The sequence below is a fragment of the Lactuca virosa genome, chromosome 4 (assembly GCF_052849685.1).
Source record: "Lactuca virosa cultivar CGN04683 chromosome 4, Lactuca_virosa_CGN04683_v6, whole genome shotgun sequence".
Classification (NCBI taxonomy): domain Eukaryota; kingdom Viridiplantae; phylum Streptophyta; class Magnoliopsida; order Asterales; family Asteraceae; genus Lactuca; species Lactuca virosa.
In genome coordinates this window covers 293,353,413-293,371,453 of record NC_136429.1, presented here as the reverse complement: position 1 = coordinate 293,371,453, position 18,041 = coordinate 293,353,413, and the positions used below count along the sequence as shown (strand labels likewise).

The following is an 18,041-nucleotide window of genomic DNA, read 5'->3' as shown; positions in this document are numbered from 1 at the left end:
CATCACAACTAGTAGTAGTAAACCAAGTAAGATACGCCCTCCCAAAACCCATGAAACCCGAACCAACTTAAGGTTTTGACATCTCTGTATTATTTTTATAACTTAACATTATATAATACCTACTACTACTCACTATCATAAAAACATCACAAGGATGTTGGCTGAAACATTGAGAAATCGTACAGTAAAACATGAAATTTATACGTGTATATAAATAGATGAAATACAAATAGCAACGACCATAGTCACTTACGAACTCGTTTTATACCATACAACAAGAATCATGCCATCACACGGAAGTAACCAGCACACCGGTTCAACACCCGTTCTACAAATGGACCTTGCCACATTCCAAGCCGCTATGGCAGCTGCTGCAGCAGTCGCCGTGACAGCCGCCATGACACAACTTAACGCTAACAACACGAACAGAAATAAGAACGGTGCCGACAATTCCAATTGTGGGGATAACCAAGGACATCAGCGAGTATGCTCCTGCAAGGACTCTCCAAATCATGAACCTAAGAACTCCCACGAAAATGGAGAAGTAGTACCCAAGAAACGAAAGCCCTGGAACAAGAGAAAGGGTCGTCCGACTCAAGGACCCACCAAAAGACAACAAACTGTGGCGGCCCATACTACCACTATCCATACTACCTCAGTACCGACTAAACCATATGTTGGAAACCTTCAAAATTGCAACAAGTGCAACTTTCATCACCGTGGAGCCTGCCGGGTGTTGCACTGCAAGAATTGCAACAGAAATGCGCATACCACTCGTTTCTGTAGGATGTCAACTCAACAAACCACTCAAACCATCAATGCCAGAGTAAGCCGAACTTGCTACAGATGTGGTGAAGCGGGGCATTTCAAGAGGGAGTGTCCGAATGCAAGGAATGCCGGAAGTATGGGCAGAGTTCTAACAATGAAGCACGAGGATGATCCTACCGTAGTTACCGATACTTTCCTCCTCGACAATTCTTATGCATGCATACTTTTTGATATTGGTGTGGAGAAAAATTTCATGAAAAACACTTACTTAAATGAAAATCCCAAATCACTAATGACACATTCATCGTAGAAATGGAAAACGGAGAGGCAAAGAACACTAATGATATATATGTAGGATATACCCACACTCAACACAACTATTCTGTCCAAATCAACCTAATTTCGGTCACAATAAAAGCTTCGACATCATTATTGGCTCGGATTGGTTAAGTCCTAACCATACTGATATCATGTTTTTACGAAAGGGCCGATCGCCTTAACCTACCGACTAACGAAAACACTTGTAATTTATAATGACAAACTCGAAACAAACCCCCGTATCGCCTCTTGCCCCAATGCCCATAAATACCCACACGAGAGGTACCATGCCTTCCTAGCCTACGCAGTAGATGAGAAACAGGAAGCGTAAAACATCAAGGATGTTCCATAAATCCGTAAACTTCCCGATGTATTCCCAACAGACCCCTTGGGAATACCACTCAGCAAGTCAAGTTCCAGGAATCGACCTAAAGCGCAGTAGATATGGAAAAAGTAGTTATAATTACCTTCTCACCCAAACTAATCACATCACTCATGTAGGAACTAAGGACCCCTGCTGGTAATTTATCCTTATTAGGTGCATACGTAAGGGTGGTATATAATTAAGATCCTATAGACTTAGGATGTGTTATTCCGCCTTGAATCATGTTCCGTGTTTGGTTGTGGGCTTAGGGCATAATCACTTATCCGACTGTCCTTCTAGTCTTAATTATATACGACTTGTATACATAAAGCAATGATAGATGAACCAATTATGATACATACCACGAATCCCAAGACAAAAATTGCCCGGGACTACGGGTGGACATATTAACATTTGAGTGATGAACCAGACCCATATACTTCCTACCGATCAAAGAAAAAAGGTGAAATAGAAAAGCTGACAGGAACGTATCACAAGGAGGCTATGAGACTGCACAGTATACCACTATTGGTTATTACGGATAAGGGACAATCAATTTTCTTCGCACTTGTGACCGTCATAACATAAGTCTTTGAAAATCCAACTCGTCTTGAGTATAACTTACTATCCCTAAACGAACAGTCAGAATGAGTGAAACATCCAAACATTGGAAGCTATGCTGAGAGTTTTCATGATAGACTTTGGTAACGCTTGGGATGCCTATTTACCTCTAGTCGAATTCTCATACAACAATAGCTATCACACTAGCATCAGAGTTGGTCCATTCGAAGCCCTCTATGGCCGCAAGTGCAGATCACCTCTGTGATGGGCTGAAGTGGGTGACACGCAACTAGCAAAAGGGCAAGTCCCTAACAACACTCTCACCGGCCCTGAGATCATAAGGGAGACAACAGATAAGATCGTGCAAATCCGTAAACTACTGAAAGCGTCTAGAGATCGGCAAAAGAGCTATGCGGATAAAAGACGCAAACCCTTGGAATTTCATGTGGGTGACCGCGTTCTACTAAAAGTCTCACCCTGGAAAGGTAGGATACGCTTTGGAAAACGTGGGAAACTAAATCCAAGGTATATCGCCATATCGGGCCTTTTGAGATCCTTGCCAGGATTGGCCCGGTGGCATACAAGCTTCGATTACCGCAGGAACTCGATAACGTACACCCCACATTCCACGTGTCTAATCTAAACAAATGTTTTTCCGACGAGACTCTCGTAATCCCACTCGATGAAATCAAGGTAAACAAGAGCCTCAACTCCATCGAAGAACCGATGGAAATCATGGATCGAGAAATCAAGAGAACAAAGCAAAACCGGATACCCATCGTGAAGGTCCGTTGGAATACTAAATGAGGACCCAAATTCACCTGGAAATGTGAAGACCCGATGGAACAAAATACCCACATCTTTTCCGCAACCCTTGAAGTCCCACTCAAAATGCTAATTTCAGGACGAAATTCTTTCTAACGGGGTGATGATGTGACAATCGTCAAAATTTAGGTCAAACAAAGTCAACAAGTCAAATCGGTCAACTCGACTTGTACTAATATGTTAGGGTTTAAGCTATGTTTCCTAATATGTTACAAAGTAAATCTCTCCCAAATCTCTCTCAATATCTCAAATCTCTCTCTAATCTCTCTATATCTCAAATCTCTCCCAAATCTCTCTCTCTATATCTCAAATCTCTCCCAAATCTCTCCCAAACCTCTCTTGATAACAAAAATTGCATTTCTAACCTTTCCCATAAACACCAACATCATTCCATCCTTTCCTTTGTTGAAAACAGCCCAAAACGGGAGTAGAAAACCCAAAAGAACAAGCCCATTTCGGATCTTGGAGGTTGACTTCAGAACTAGAGGTTTTGATTTCGGAATCCCCTGCCTGACTTCAGAACTAGAAGGTTGACTCCAGAAATCGAAGGCAGACTTCGGAACCTGTTCGACTCCAGAACATGAAGACCAACGTCAGAACTTTCTGAGTCGACTCCGGAACATGAAGGGCGACTTCGGAATTGGTTGGATGACTCCGGAACTTGAAGATTAGCTTCGGAATTCACCATTTGACTTCGTAAATGGCTGTGTGACTTCTGACCCACTCCGGATTATGACCATTTCAGACCTTTCCTTCATTTTAAGGGATTTTGACGTCGGGAATTCCCTCAAACTCGTATTTTTCATAATTAAGACCCTCTAAACTTCTATTTTATGCCAAAATTGAAGCCTTTAAAGCACATTTACATAAAACTATTAAAAATATTTTAAATCCTAAAGAAATTACCCACTTGGCCACTTGTGTTGCCACTTGATGATTAATTCCTTCCCAATGTGATATATTACTTTTACCAAGGCAAACATCACTTCACTTACATCACCTCATCTTACTTTATATCTTCATATATATACACGATTTAAGGCATTCCCAAACTCAATTCTCAGTAAACAAACTTCACCATTTTTTCTCTCAAACTCCATATTCTCTCAAGATCAAGTAACTCCAGGAGACCCTTTCTTCAAAGTTGTAAATAGAAATTTGGGTAAGCTCATCATCCATCTACGATTCTTACAAACACTCTCCTACTAGTTTCATATATTCACACATTATTATGTGTTCAAAATATTAGGATACGACTAGCTTCCCGTATTCTAACTCGAAGTTCACCGTTGTTGCCTCGTCATCAAACCGCAACTACATATAAGGTGAGTTCAAACCCCTATATTTTTCAATACTTTTTCTATGTTTTTAGGGGGGGGGGGATTACAAGTAACACACAATAATATTTTCATTATAACGCAAACATTTTAAATACGTTACTATACTATTTTACGAAAAGCGTTAAATACACGAAACGGTTTTACTATCAATCGCGTATGATTTCACGAACAACATTTTGATAAACATTACATTATTCATACAAATATATATATATATATATATATATATATATATATATATATATATATATATATATATATATATATATATATATATATATATATATATATTTCAAATACAAAACGTACATTTCATCAAAACTTTACAAATATAGTTTACGAAACTTTACCCAATTTGTAACCCGTTGAGCAAAGGGTAAAATTATATAAAGTGCATATATAATTGTTTTACGACATTTTCGACATTATCCTGAAAATATGGGATAATGTCATTTACAAACGTTTTCATTTCAAAAACACGTACACTCGTTGAATGGAAATTGTGAGACGCTGTCTTCACCGTACCTAACTGAGGTATATAAGAAAGTCTTGTATTTATAACCGGAATCTCCGATACGAGAGCGTGATACTTGTGTATAGATCTATACGGGACTGATGATCCCAAACCCTGGTTGTTAGCTACAGCCAGACCGACAGGTTATGGGTGACAAATGTCATAAATATCTCGGCGCCTGAAGAACGACGAGGCAGGCATCACATCTTAAAAGCACGGTTATAAAAACTCACATATTGAAACAACGATACGTTTATTTTACACGAACACACATTCCTTTAAACGGTTTTATATACGAATAAAACTACATATTACTACTTTAATGTATGGAAAGCACTAGTACATTTCGGTTTTGTAACTTTTACAGCTTACATCTCATTCATTAGAAAATATCGGATTTTCTGGAATAAACATTATCATTTTACAAGTAAACGGATTACATCTCATGCTTTAGAAAATATTGGATTTTCTTGAACAAACACCCTTATTTTACAAGTGAACAACTTATCTTTCATTTGTTAGAAAATGTCGGATTTTCTGGAAACAAACACGATATATTTACACGGAAAGGCCTACTATTTTCATAACTAACTCTTATGAACTCACCAACTTAATTGTTGACACTTTTTCAAAGAACTTGTATTCTCATGAAATCAGTAAAACAGGTAAACACCCGCTTTTGAGGACGGGGCGCTAAGGCGTTAAACAAGTCTTTTTGTCATCATATTGTAATTAACTTTTGAAACATGTAATACTTACAATGATGTAACTTTTTCAATTATATATATGATGGTGATGTTTGCTTTCTTTACTATTATTCAACTATGAAGGTCATCCACCCCCGGACGTTTCCGCCATCCTGGTTTGGGGGTGTGACATATATCTTGAGATAAATAAATCATACACCATGTAGAATCGAACAAAATAACCATAAATTTAGCATGTTATATTCAAACAATATAAGCAAAATCCAAAAGGTAAACTTTAAGAAATAAAAAATAATAGAAATTCGGATCTATAAAATTATTAATCATATTGTGTATTATAGTAAGTGATAGACATGTGTTTTAACCATATTCTTTTTTAGTATGCAATGTGTTTTAAACATGTATAAATTTCGATATTCTTTTTATACCTATTGAGAACTTGTCGATGTGAAAATCTGGTTGGTTTTAGTTTTTCTTTATATGAGAATATTCATGACAATGAAACTCTTATTTATCATGAAATTTGTTAAAAGAATATATATATATATATATATATATATATATATATATATATATATATATATATATATATATATATATATTATCACACCTCCAAACCGGAACGGCGGAAACGTTCGGGGGCGGAGGACGTCATGTACAGTATCACAACAATTGTATAATAGTAATCAAGCAAACACACAACTTTTTACATTGATAAAATATAGTATTTACATCTGTTCATAACATAGTTTGTAAGACATCAAAAGGTATAACAAAAGTATAAAAGACGCGACTCTAAAAGTTCCGTCTTCTCAAAAACCTGCGGGTGTACCTGTCTTATCGGTTACCTGAGAATACAAGTGATTTTGAAAGTGTATCAACATTTAAGTTCGTGAGTTCATAAGCATATTTGTAATTGAAAACCATCAATTTGTTCCTTGAAAATGTAAGTGTGTTTTCCCAGAAAATCCTATATTTTCTGTTGTAATTTGTTGAACTCGAAACGTGTAAATGTTATAGTAAAAAAAGTTTTAATTCATATAAAACTATGAATATCTGTTTTCTCTGTGCTGGAATAATCTTCTGTTTTCGTACTTATGTTAAAACCCTCTGGATTCACCAGTGATACTTGTAAAATAATGTTTTATAGCCTTATCATTTAAATCAAACTATGTGAAGTGGTTACCTATTCATACACTACCCGTGTTGTTCAATACCAAATTGTGAGTTCTCATAACCATACTAATACGACGGATGGCCTAACACGACGTTCTTCAGGCGTCGGAATCGTTTATGACATTTGTCACCCCAGGCTTGTCGGCCTAACTATAGCTAACAGTCGAGGTGCGGGATTGTCAGTCCCGTATAGATCTATACACAAACTCACGCTCTCCCTCCAGGAGACTCTGGTTATTAAGGTCAGGACATTTGTTGGCACTTAAATAAGTACTTTAAGACGTTATCTCACAAAGCTATATCGACGGTTAAGTGTAGAATAATTGAAAATCCTTTGAAATGAATGACTGTTTATATGTTCCATAAACTATACATAATATAGTTTATATGTTTGTTACTGTGATAAAACATGTACTTAGTAAGATAATACTTATGTTCCATAACCTATACCAATTATAGTTTATATGTTCGTTTGTTTTGTATCTCTGTATTTTGTAAATATGATGTCGGTGTTCCCTAAACTATACCTACTATGTTTATAAATATGATCCATTTGAAATGTGATTATTCTAAAAAGTTTTCCTTTGCTCAGCATGTTACAAAGGATTAAAGGATTGTACTCGTAGTTATATAAATAACAATATATATAAAAGTATGTTATTGTAAGAACAATGGTTGCAACTGATTGAAATAGTTTAAAGTCATTCGAAATTGTTTATAACCGTTGAAATCGTTGAAAACGTTTGAATGTTTACACAAATTTAATTGTGTTGTACTTGTATTCCCCCCTAAAAACATGGAAAAATATTGAAAACGTAGGGGTATGAACTCACCTCGTATGTACGTTTGATTTTGGGATAGTGAAGCGGTAGAGACGATCCCCGGGCTATCGCACGTGCGAAATAACGTTACCCTAAAATATTTGTATTCGACGTCGTATTTAAATTAATAAGATATTAATTTAAATAATAGGTTAAATAATAATTTAATTATATAAGAAGGAATTACATCTAAATTGGAATTAATTGGAAATGTTGAAAATGAGTTTTTGGTTGGAAAATGGGGTTTACGGTTGGAGGTTATGGTGTTTACAGTTGGATCTTGGTGCTCTTGAGGAGTTTATGAATACTTGAAGATCATATGAAGATTTGAAGATGAATTGAATGTTCTTGATGAAATCTGGGTAAAAGTTATGAAGATTTGAAGGTTCACGGATGATAGTTGAGAGGATTTTGGGAGTGTTTTCGGATGAAAAGTGTGAGAATTGAAAGTGTTTTCGCCATAACACTTATATATAGGGGTGGTTTACGGGTTTTAGTCAAAGGAAAGATAGGTTTTCGGATTTGGGTCAAAGTGAAAAGTGTTTTCGGATAAAAAGCAAGCGAAAACACCAAATTGGAATAATTTCAAACCGTAAACCCTCCATGCATTTATTACATTGGGCGTAAACTCCATTTCCTTTAATTACTTTGGGTGAAAACTCATTTAATGGTTATATTTATGTTTTAAAACCTTAGTATTTCAACCTATGTTCATTTATACTACTCTAAATTAGCTTAGGTTTCAATCCATACTTCGACATGATTTTCCACATAAACTTGTATATAAGTTAAATGAATCATGCACTCAAGGCATTTAAAGTTCTTATAACCACAAGTTAGGTTGTGAATTTACTTGTACAAGGTTGTAGTTTAGACTTTTATTGACTTGAAATAACGAGTTGTCACATCATCCCCCCGTTAGAGGGAATTTCGTCACGAAATTCTTGCTATAATGAATACATCATGGACTAGGGAAAAAGGTGCGGGTACTTTTGTTGCATCTGGTCTTCCTGCTCCCAAGTGAATTCAGGTCCCCGCTTGGCGTTCCAACGAACCTTCACTATTGGTATGCGACTTTGTTTCGTTCGTTTGACTTCCCTATCCATGATTTCTACTTGTTCTTCCACGAAGTTAAGAATCTCATTTATCTCGATTTCATCGAGTACAATCACAAGAGTCTCGTCAGATAGACATTTCTTTAGGTTTGACACACAGGATACAGGGTGTACGTTGTTAAGTTCTTGAGGTAAGCGGAGTTTGTAAGCTACGGGGCTGATTCTAATAATAATATATATTTTAAAATGCATATCATCATTTTCCTTTTATATATTTACACTTTACAACAAAATGAAATTACATAAAAACACAAAAATTAAATACTAACATACATTATAGAAAAAAACAATCAAATTTTATATGAAAATACAAATATATGAGATTATTATTTTACTTATTGTTCTATCAAGCGTAATGTTGTTACGTAGCCTCATGGATGCCTGATAGTAATCTGGTCCTCTATTCTTCTAATGCACAAATAGGAAGGCACACTGCAAAAGTAGATAAATGCTAGGTTAGAAAGCAATACCGAGGGATGGACCCCAATATTGCTTTCCGATGCCTAAGTTAGATGTCAGTTGTGAGTGTTGCATAATTGCTTATTGAGAGAAAATTTATGCCCTTACCAGTGCGTGTCGTGATCCTGATATACAAATGAAAGAGTTCCGGTTCTTGCTTCCTTGACCAGGTTATGCCTTTATCCATAGGTTACGAGGGTAATACCCTTCAATATAATAGTATTGCATTTTCTGTGTTTCCTGGGATGTTGCATAAGGATTTACACAAATGATTTTTTTCTATAAAATATTGACTTGCCTGCTGCATAGTTGAATTGGGCTGCTAAAGGTAGCCGGTATGTTAAGTTATGGGCTTACCGTGTTGGTTGGTTCTTTCCTAATGCGGCTGTGTCGCTTCTATGTATGGGTTAACCCCATACACCATTAAGCCCCCAACCCAATTGTTAAAGGCTGGTGGTGTTAGACAATTTTTAATGATTGGGCTTTAAATATCTTTTAATTACCCGGGTAATGAAGTGTCTGGCGTAGGTTATACACGCTTATACAATCGCGTAACTATTGTGCCAGTTGATTCGTCAGAAATCGACACTCCGTCCTATTTTCCCTCCATCACATCAGTTGTTTCTCTATCTCCTTCCAGTTACTCCATTTCACCATTGTTGCTCTATTTCCTTTGAGAATATGTCTCGATCTGCCATGCCTACTTTGTCATCGACAATGACTTGTGGCTGAATGGTTCAAGTCTTGGAGAAATATCATCTTGTTGAAGAGGATGGTGTTGTAATCCATAATTCTATTTCTATAATTGATCATCCTCCCTACGGTAAGATTGGCTTTTACCTTTATTATTTCGAGGTAGGTTTGAGGGTTCCCTCTTTTCCTTTCTTTGGGCAACCTAGCGAGGCTTACAGGATACATGTGTGCCAATTGAAGCTAAATTCCATATCGAAGATAATTTTCTTTGAGTTATTGTGTCATGCTTCACTTGTTGTTCCCACCATCGATTTGTTTCAATACTTTTTTTGTATATATAGTAGTGGTGCCTGGTTCTATTTCCGTTCCTAAGGAAAAATCTTTATAGAGGGTCTTCCTGAATCTATCGAGATATGGAAGAACGAGTTCATTTGACTAAATGCCTCACGTTTTTCTTATCATAATGTCTTTCATCTTATGGGTACTATCAAGGACCAGAAGCCTAATAGAACCCCTGATCTTGCGCAAGATATATTCAAAATCTCCAAATTGAATGTGTATATGAAGAAATTTCTCGAAGCAGTATTGGGCCAGGTGGGCATGAGTCCACATTGGACACCTATGGGAACTGTTCCCTCTTTATATGTTTGAGGACCAGGTTTTCTTCTTACCCCCTTTTTGTTTATTATTTTCGTGCTTTTTTGTTTTATTAGCAAGTCTTTTAACTGATATGTGCCCATCTTTTTGTGTAGATGGCAATCAATTTCCATTTATGTTGTGTGATTTTGTTGACGACAAGATTTTTGACTGGGAAATTGGTTCTGATAATTTCGAGTTTGCCTTAATTGATAATAGTATAAGTGGTGAAGAGGAGGAAGGTAGAAACAAGGAGGATGATTATGAGGGTGGTGAAGAGTCTCAGTCTTCTCTGCATGTTTACAATTTATATGATTCAGATGTTTGCGGTAATAATCAGACTCTAGTTAGTGGTATTTCATGTATTGTTATCAATGAGGACGATGTTGAGGATGAGGATTTGGATACTGGTTTGATTTCTTGGAAAAAAGGGTAGGAGAGCAATAACTTTGGTTGATTTTGCGACAACCTTGTCTGGTGGGGAAGGTAGTAGCGGTGGGCGTGTGATAAAGCAATCCCGCTCTTTGGATCCTGTCGCCTTTAAATCGTTTACAAGAAGCCTTGGTGTAATTATGCCCACCGTGTATATTTATCAACTAAATACCATGCGCCCTCCCTGAAATGTGGGATTTCCTCATACTATTGGGCCTTTCTATGCTCCTGATTAGGAGTACCGGCGAGATCAAAGCTTACAGGATCCAAAAGTTGCCATGTCATTCTTTGAAAATTTGCTTCTCCTGGGACCATGCTAAGTTTAGGGAAAAAGCGGCGGGAACATGTTCGAGACATGTTCAAGATCAAACTTGTAGAGAACTTGACTTTGGGAAGTGAGACAATGACCTGGTGTGATGGGAATGCTAAATTGCACTAAGAAAATCATGATTTGCGGGATGAGTTCAAAAAAGTAGTTGAGATTGTGAATCCTTTCATTACTCATTCTACGAGTCTATCTCATAATGTCTAGTTGTTTTGAGATAGATTTGTGGAGATGTTGAAAAAGATTATTGAATTGGAAGGAGCAAGTTCTAGTCTTTCTATGGTTCCCGAATCAGATTTGGAAAGTGTGAGGGGTGAAGTGAGATTTCTGAGGGAGGAGAAGATAATCTTGGAAAGTAAATTGGTTGATAATCATCGCTTGGAGGAGGAGATTGCGCTCTTGCAGGAAAAAATGGCTTAACTAGATTTAGATAAAACTAGTTATGTGAACAAAATTCCCATGTTGGAGTCAGACGTTCGGAATTAAAAAGATGATGTCGGGGCCTCTGGGTTTAAGAACACTGATCTTTAAGTAAGTGTTACCAACTTGACTGAACAAGTGTAGAAATTGGAGGAGGATGTTAACTGGGTTTTATCTGAAGTCATAAGTAAGGTGGTTGACAAGGTCTTTGGTGATTCGTCTTTTTTATGACAAAAACCAGGCACTTCAGTCAAAATGTATTGAGTTCAGAAAAAGGCAAGGTTGTGAATTGACGAATGGGGAACACTCTCTGGATCTTGCTGAAGCTGAAGTGCTATTTTATGACCCTACATGTTTGCAACAGATGGAGGATGCCTTTTCTGCCCTATTCTATGGTGATTTCTTATCAGATCTTGGATTACCTATATCCTCAGTTGGTGAACATTGGGATTTTGTGTTTAGTCGTGTTGGAGACGGTGCATCTACAAATAGTGGAGGTAATGAATGTGTTTAGAAAGTTATAGTGGTCGGTTTGTATTGACAGTGATGGTATTTCGTTGATGTTGCATGGACATTGGTTTTCTTTTCCTTATTTTGTTGTTTTTGCTACTAGGTTGTTGACTAATGTTTCTTAATATTATATTGTCCTTGTGGATTTCTAATTTATTGGTTTCATGGCCTTTGTGGTTGTTCGCTGTTATTTTTGTGCTTTTGCTTGTTTCGCGTTGGTTACTAAGTATTCATGAACAACCATCCTACTTGTCCCTGATAATATCATTTTGGGTTTTGATATATATATATATATATATATATATATATATATATATATATATATATACTTCTTAGGTGTAACGTCCCAAAAACCATAGTAAATTTTTTCAAAATTTAAAAGGGATAAAATCCATTTTCAAAGAAATCATACATCAACAAATATTTGTTTCACAACATGAAATCAAAATCATAGTATCATAACAAAACATCTCTCAAAATCATGAAGATAACTGGTTAGTGTGTATAGTCACGCCTTTCCTTTTCCCTGATCCTCAAAAGTACATGAAACATTTAAATCCACAAATATAAGCCAAAGTTTTGTGAGTTCCCCAAAATAGGCCACACAATAATACATATATGATGTATGCACACAATAGCCTTGAACACAAGACTGGTCTGCCCATTGAGCCTACAACATTAAGTTTGACCGCTCCTTTTGGCCTTAACCATAAAAATGGTCTGCCCAAGCATCTTGACCTTCAGCACACAGCTGGTCCGCCCTTAACCCACCAATATATGTCGACATATATAAAACAAACAACTAAAAAACAAGCAACCACATGTAATTATTAAACAAATCTACATGTCTAACACTATAGCATACCAACATCCTATCATGCAGAGGATCCATACTGCAGTATAAAGTATAGTGAGAAAACTCACCTCACAACCAAAGCAGGAAATCTCTACGGCTCACAGAACGTGAAGGTTGGTACAATAACTACCGAAACATATAATCCAAGTCAAATCTCAACATATGACATAAAACCCTAAATTTTGACCACAAGTCCACCCTAGTCAAAACTCATCGGTCAACGGTCAAAGTCAACTATCAGACCACCGTGTTCTGGCTAACTGTTGGGCGTACTGTGTTGCGTCTTGGGCTCGGTTGTTAGTCCAGTTTTGTCACCGGTTTGGGCCTGTCCAGCCGTGTGTTTGTTTTAGGGTTTAGTATATAAGTTGCATGCATGCAATCTTATCATTAACGCTTTTTATTATTATTTTATCAAGTGTACTGTAAACCCTAGCGCACCTCTACAATGGAAGTTCTTAATCGAGCTCTGCTGAGGTGTGACTAAATTTTAATCATTCGACATACGGATTGATTCATTGTGTGTTCCAGTATTTATTGTTCTTGCTTATTTACCTGGTAAAGATCTATCGATCTAAAAAGTTTTTAACTCATCAATTGGTATCATAGCAGGAGACTGTGTAATCTATACGCATCTCTTCTGTCGAACAAGGTTTCAGGGTTTTCTGCTAATATTGATCTCTGTTAGAAGCCGTCATCTTGTTTTTTACGTAGTTCTTGGATTTTGATTTTACCCTGACTTTGTTTACAAGTCTGATCTTGAATAGGTTTTTCACAATATCATCATGTCACTCGACGATTCCAACATAAACCCTATCAATATCTCCAACAACATTGGATCCACAACTAGGATTCCCATTCTATATACTCATGATTACGAAGTATGGACGCATCACTTTGAAGATTATGTGATCGGTTATGAAGACAATGGGTATTTGATCTGGGAAGCGATCACTGTAGGTCTGTTCGCTCACACTGGCACAAACCGAATCATAAAGACTCAAAAGGAGTACAACCAACTCATGGTTGATGTTAAAGATGTTCCTCAAGATGAAAAGGAGAAGTTTGTCTGCAATATCAAAGCGCTAAGAATGATCAGATTTGCCCTACATTCTGATACCTTTCGGTTGGTTAGCTCATGCACAACGGCGAAAGAGGTTTGGGACAGGTTGAAAGAGCTGTATTCTACCGATGAGGATCTTGAGCATTCAATCCAGACTCTATTGCTTTCAGAGTTTGGAGACTTCAAGTAGAAACCTGAAGAGAAGCTTATCCAAGCCTTTGATCGCTTTAATCATCTTCTTAGCAAAATGATAAAGCATGGCATAGAGAGGAAAGTTATTGAGCAGAAGGTCACATTCATGAATGGCCTAAGATCCGAATGGATGGCTGTAGTGTCTACTGTAAAGGCCCATGAACAATTCAAGGCTTACTCTTTGGCGAAGCTAGTGGGTATACTAAAGTCACATGAAGGAGCAGTGACTAAAGAAACAAATGTGGTTTCTAGCATAGGTTCTTTGGCTCTAATTTCCAAAGGAAAGAATGCAGTTGAAGAAGAAGAAGATTTAGATCTCTCTAAATTTGATCTGACCAATGAAGAATATGCTTTGATGGTCTCAAACCCAAAGAAGTTCATTCGCAGAAGGTTTCCCACAAATAAGAACTGAAACTAGCAAGGAAATTATAGTTCAGAAAAGGCAAAGGAGGAACCGAAGATCACTCCTCAGCAAGAAGAACCGAAGAAGGAAAGCAAGATGTCAAGTGATTCAGGATTTAATTGTCATTTTTGTGGAGACAAAAATCACTTTGCCAAGGACTGTATGTTGAGGAAGATGACTGAGAAGAATGAGAATGAAGACGATGAAGCATACCACCTGCGAAAGCTAGAAGAGATTAAGAAGAAGAAAGCTGCTGCAAATAACACTATAAATGTTCTTATTGTACAGGAAAATGTTGCAGATGATGAATTTGGTGGTGTTGAAGTCTGGTCCACTGACTCAGAGGATGAAGAAGTGAGAAAGCCTACACATGGCAGAGCTTTCGTGGCAAAAGAAGATGAGTATGTTGCTGAAGGAAAGTGTTTGATGGTGACATCTGGAGTGTCACAGATGAGGGGTTACACCACTGATGGGGGAGAAGATGAAGCGAAGGAACGAGAAGACAGGTGCTTCGCTGCCAAGCCTGTTGGCGAACAAATCAATGAGTGTGACCAGTTGATCAAGAAGGTACAATCTATTATCGAATCATTAACAATCCCTGTCACAAACTATGAAAAGGAATTGAACGGATTAAAATCTAAATTTTTTATTTTAAGTGGTGGTTTAACCCAAAATCGCCTCACAAATTCTAAACTAACTGATCAACTCAGCAGGGTGTCTTTGAAGAGTGAGGAGAGGCGAATGTGGATTGAGCAAAAGGAGAAAGAGTTAATTAGAATTAAGGATGAGACAATTTATTTGCAAAGGGATAATTTGAAGCTTTTAAAATAGAGAAATGTTTTTTGTTTAATTGCTAAACGTTTATATTCCAATATCACTCAATTACATCTGGATTGTGAAATAGACAGGAAAATTCACAGTATGATTATTCCTTTCCTTGAATTAAAGGAGGACGTAATTGATGCTGATGTTTATGATTGTGAAGTTGCAGTCTCGTCTGATGAAGTTTCTCCTGGCTATAAAATTGGTCTTGACAAAATTGAATCTTTTATCCAGTCCAAAGACCACAAAGACATGCTTAAGAATTTATTGGACGAAAATGATAAATTGAAAATTAAAACCGAAACTATGCAGAAATTTGATTCGTTGAATGCCAAGTTGAGTTCAGAAACAAAAATTAATGCTGAAAATACTTCTGAATTTGATGAGGATGATGATATGAGTGAAATATCTGTAGAAGATGAGGTTGACTGTTCTGAATTTGTCAAGAGCGAACCGAACCCACCAAAAATCTCATTTTTGAAAACTCGGTTGAATTCGCTCGTTTGTCCCAAAATAAATCCAAGGTTATGAAAGAAAAGGCTGTGGTGTATCAGAAGGTCCAAACCATGCCAAATCAAGGTTATGTCGTTATCGGCGTTACACAGAAGCAAACAGCCGAACTCACAACATTAGTGAACGAAGATAATGCTGATGGATGTGATGCATTTTTTTGGTCGTCACCTATAGACAATGCTGATGAAACGGTCGGTCTATCTGAGAAAAAATCATGGAGGGTTACAGGCAGATATGTGGCAGAACCACTTAACAAGCCTACACATTTTGTATGCCATCAACCAGTGGTACCAAAAAGATTCAAAGTGAATCAGTTAAGGTGACAAGCGAAACCTCCTCGTTAAAGAGCGAAACTCCTGATAAAAGATCGAAACCGAAGGCCAACATCCATAAAACTCCCAAACAGGTGTCTGAAAATAAACATCAACGTAACAGGAGATACAAGAAAAATCTCACTGAAAGGAAACAGTTTTGGCAGTCCCAAAACCCAAATTACGTTCGATCAGACAAGAGTTCAACCGCTAAGGATAATGGAGTGTTAAAGAATCAAGCTACTTCTTGTACTCCATGCTATTCATGTAGCCAAGCAAACCGAAAGGGAAGTTTCGGTCCCCAAAATAGAAGCGAAAGAAACCGAAAGAGTGGTTTCGGCTCTAAACTCAACAACCAAAGGGACAGTTTCGGTTCCTCATCCACAAGCGAAAGGACCCGAAAGCAAGGTTTTTCTTCTAAAACACATTCCTCTCACGCAAAGCACAATCCTAAAGAAGATGTGAAGGGAAAAAGGAAGATCGTTTCAGGAGATGAAAAGAAGATGAATACTAACCTAAGGAAACAAAACCAAAAGTTAGAAAACAATAAAGATCCAATTCCTAAACCTAAGGTTGAAGCGTCAAAAGATAATAAAATCAAAGTTTTTACAATCAAAAGAAAAGATGAAACAACCATAATAAAACGAACTTACTTGGTTGATTCTTCTATTGTTATACCATGTACTGTCAAAGGCTCACATGGACCCAAGAAACTTTGGGTTCCTAAATCTGCTTGATTTTTGCAGGTTATGCATGACGAGCAGTTCGACGACGAATGGTACATTGATAGTGGCTGCTCACGTCACATGACAGGGAGAAAGGAAGAGCTTCAGGAGTTTCGAGCTATTAAGGATGGTGGATGTGTCAAATATGGCAACAACTCATTTGGCACAATAAAAGGCTATGGAATGATCACAAATGGCAAATTCTCGATCAGAAAAGTAGCATACGTAGAGGGCTTACAACACAATCTCATCAGTGTTTCACAACTGGTGGTGGGAACTGGACTGAAGGTTTCGTTCGATGATGAAGGGTCTGAAATAGTAGAGAAGAAGACCAAATCAGTTCTATTAAAATCCAAAAGAAAAGGCGAAATGTACCCTCTGAATCTCAATCCCAATCGAGGGAAGCCAGCTGTGTGTCTGCTAACGAAAGCACACTCAGACGAAAGTTGGTTATGGCACCGAAGGCTCTCGCACCTCAACTTCAAAGACATCAACAAGCTAGTTCTTGGTGATCATGTGCGAGGACTTCCAATACTCAAGTTTGATAAAGAACATCTGTGTGCTGCATGTGAAATGGGAAAGCAAAGCAGGAAAAGTCATCCAACACGTGTCAACACGAAGATCATCGAACCACTTGAGCTTATGCATATAGATTTATGTGGACCTTCGGCTATTGAAAGCATTGGTGGTAACAAATATATACTAGTAATAGTAGATGACTTTTCTCGTTTCACCTGGGTATTTTTTCTTAAACAGAAATCAGAGGCTACACCAAAGCTCAAGGTTTTTATCAAGCAAATAGAGCTTCAACTGAGAAAGCTGGTAAGAAATATTCGAAGTGACAATGGGCTGGAGTTCAAAAACAATGAATTTGAAGACTTTCTTGCTGAAAAGGGAGTATCTCACAAATTTTCTGCTCCCTACACTCCACAACAAAATGGTGTCGTTGAAAGGCGAAACCGCTCGTTGTGTGAAGCAGCCCAAACCATGCTCAGTTTCGCCTCATTGCCTTTATATTTCTGGGCTGATGCTATTGCTGCTGCCTGCTACACACAGAACAGATCTCTTCTCAACAAGCGTTTTTCTATTACTCCATATGAGATCTTGAACAATCATAAGCCAAATGTCAAGTTCTTCCATGTGTTCGGTTCCAGATGCTTTATTTTCAATTCAAA

At 37.4% G+C, this 18,041-nt stretch overlaps 1 long non-coding RNA gene across 1 annotated transcript; it reads left to right on the top strand.

The window, feature by feature from the left end:
* Positions 1–9,518: 9,518 nt before the first annotated feature.
* On the top strand, positions 9,519–12,136 carry LOC145108392 (uncharacterized). Its single transcript, XR_013708231.1, has 2 exons — positions 9,519–10,319; positions 10,414–12,136. It is a non-coding gene; the product is annotated as an uncharacterized LOC145108392 (long non-coding RNA).
* Positions 12,137–18,041: the final 5,905 nt, after the last annotated feature.